At 33.1% G+C, this 2,827-nt stretch overlaps 1 long non-coding RNA gene across 1 annotated transcript; it reads left to right on the top strand.

Moving 5' to 3' along the window:
- Window positions 1–1,334: 1,334 nt before the first annotated feature.
- Window positions 1,335–2,058, top strand: LOC109217154. The gene is made up of 2 exons (XR_002066604.1): window positions 1,335–1,444; window positions 1,578–2,058. It is a non-coding gene; the product is annotated as an uncharacterized LOC109217154 (long non-coding RNA).
- The last annotated feature ends 769 nt before the right edge of the window (window positions 2,059–2,827 follow it).

Below are 2,827 nucleotides of genomic sequence, written 5' to 3'. Positions count from 1 at the left end.
ACAAATATATTTCTAACTTTATGTAAGGGGTTCAAATATACTCCTCCGTCTAGGGTTGTCCAAAGCGGACATCCAATCCTACCCGAGACTCCAATTTTTCATGAGGTGGGCACCACATGAGATTCGTGGTATTGCACTCAAAGGGTTGTATATTATGATATGCTAATAACTCTTAATATAATTACTAGAACGAGATTTTTGGTATTGCCGTCGAGGGGGTGTATGCAGAGGCGAAGCCAGGACTTCAAGCTTATGCATTTGGGATCCTAATACTTTTAAATTACTGGGTTTTAAATTATTTTGTGCATTTAATAAAATTTGAAGACAAATATATGATTTGAACCAAAGCTAATGGGTTCGGCGGAACCCATAACTGACACTGTGGCTCCGCTTCTTACTGCATGATGTGATATTCTAACAACGACGACATCCATGATATTGTTGTTAAGTCATACCCATTTCCATCGTGTAATTTCATACGCAAAGTTATTGAATGTTGTTGATGATAATAGAAAAAAATAAAGATGAAGATTAAGGGTGTGTTTGGTATGAAGGAAAATATTTTTCGGAAAATGTTATTCCGTTTTTCCATGTTTGGTTGGCTTAAATGTTTTGAAAAATATTTTTCTCATGAACTCATTTTCTTTCAATTGGAGGAAAATATTTTCCTTATGAAGAGAACGAAAAACATTTTCCAAGATCCTTCTCAACCTTCCCCATCTCCACCAACCCACACCCACAAACAATCACCCAACCCACCCCCAACCCCCGTCCCTCCCCAAGCATACCCACCTCACCCCACCCCCACCCCCACTCCCACCCCCACTCTAAATAAAAAATTTATTAATGCTATTTTCTTTTCATGTTATAGATAGATTTTTTTTTTTGCATATCAACAAATGAGTATTTTTTTTACATGATATAAAAAAGTATTTTTTTACATTTCAACAAAAAAAAGTACTTTCTTTTCATAGAAAAGTATTTTCTTTCATTTCAACAAAAAAAATATTTTCTTTTCATGATGTGAAAAAAGTATTTTTTTTTTTTCATTTCAAGAAAAGCCTTACACAAAGGGCTCAGAGGCGAAGCCAGGATTTCAAGGTTATGGGTTCGGGATCCTAACACTTTTAAATACTGAGTTCTAAATTAATAAAAGTTTAAGACAAATATATAATTTGAACCAAAGTTGGGTTCGGCTGAACCCGTAGCCGACACTATGGCTCCGCTTCTTACTGTATGATGTGATATTCTAACAAGCAAGGGATTCACCAAAATTGAACTTTGTCATTTATATTAGAGATCAATTACTCTTGAGGAAGGTCTATAAATATGGTCATTCCACAAGCAAAGGATTCACCAAAATATAACCTACAAAAGTAGTGCAACATGTCTAGCAGCATTTCTCCAATCAAGTTTGCTTTCTTCATTATGTTCTTCAGTTCAAGTATAAGTCGAAACATCTCTCTTTATAGAAATTTAAAATACAAATAGACTTACAGAAATATGCATGCATATGTTCCTTCTTGTAATTATATACTACTACTACTAATTGATTTGTTTGTGGTCATAATGTGCAGTTAATTTACCATGGATTCAAGAGATGACAGTGATGGCTCATCGAGATTTGCCTCTAGAAATAGTTACGGTGGAAACAAAACTACTTTCCCTCACAGATATTGTTACTTGTGGGAAAGTTTGCTCATCTGATAGTGATTGTTCTGACGGCTGGGTTTGTAAGTCTTGCAAATATAGAGATTCAATCCCAGTACCTTTCTACGTGCCTGCTGGCTATTATTGTACTTAAAGATTTTCCCTATGTATAATTAAATTTATGAATGTGACGTGTGTGAAAGTGTGAGTATTATAATGTTTGTCAAATAATAAGATGTTTGTGTTATTTAAGAATTTCTGTATATTTTTCCTTTGAAACTTTATGTGTGTTGAGTGAGAAAGAAATAAATGGAGTTGGAATTAACCTTTGATGGTTTGTAACATGTAATATTAGCAATTCAGCTTGTGATTTACAGGCGTTTGTGATAAATATTTATTATTTCTCTATTGATGTATTTCTCTAATGACTTCTTTACTTTATCAAACCAAATATGTAAGTATATAAAGTATAAAAACTGAAACTTTGAATAGACGACTCCATATATTTAAAAAGAAAAAAAAAGAGTTAATCCATAAATTGCAGTATTTTGAAAAACATACGTTGTATAGAAACATAAACTGAATGGAACCCATTTCAGAAAAACTATATATAAGTACAACAATGGCAATTATTGAGTATAAAAATTGCAACTTCTAATTGTGAAACTACGTAATAATAAAAGAGAAAAAGAAATTGAACAATGGTGGCTTGTTTGAATTGCCATTTGAATAACTTCTTTCCAGCTTACTCTTCCAAGTCATGATGACGATGGTAATTGATCCAATACCTATAGCTACAAAAAAAAGAATCTATTTTCATAAATCACACCACACAAATATAATGAAAGATGTAAAAATAATTAAAGAAGTTATAATTAAACCTGAAGAGTTTCATGAATGGTATTGAGATGTTCACTGAGTGCTCGCACTTTTGCTGCTTTTCCCATTTTTTATTTTCATTCTCCTAAAAGTTAAATCCGCTACACTATTTGGAGAAGAGTTGAGGCTAGCTGTACAGGATTGAGTTTTATTATTAACCGGTGAATGCTTTAAACGAAAAGTCGCAAGATACACTACAAGAAAAAAGGCTTTTAGTGGCTACAACATTTGCCACATAAAGTTTAATTGTTGCCGCAGAATACCTGTAACGACCCGACCGGTCGTTTTGCATTTTGGA

This window comes from Nicotiana attenuata, unplaced genomic scaffold, assembly GCF_001879085.1.
Source record: "Nicotiana attenuata strain UT unplaced genomic scaffold, NIATTr2, whole genome shotgun sequence".
NCBI lineage: Eukaryota > Viridiplantae > Streptophyta > Magnoliopsida > Solanales > Solanaceae > Nicotiana > Nicotiana attenuata.
Note: the sequence above shows the minus strand (reverse complement) of the source record. Positions and strands in the feature narration are given on the sequence as shown.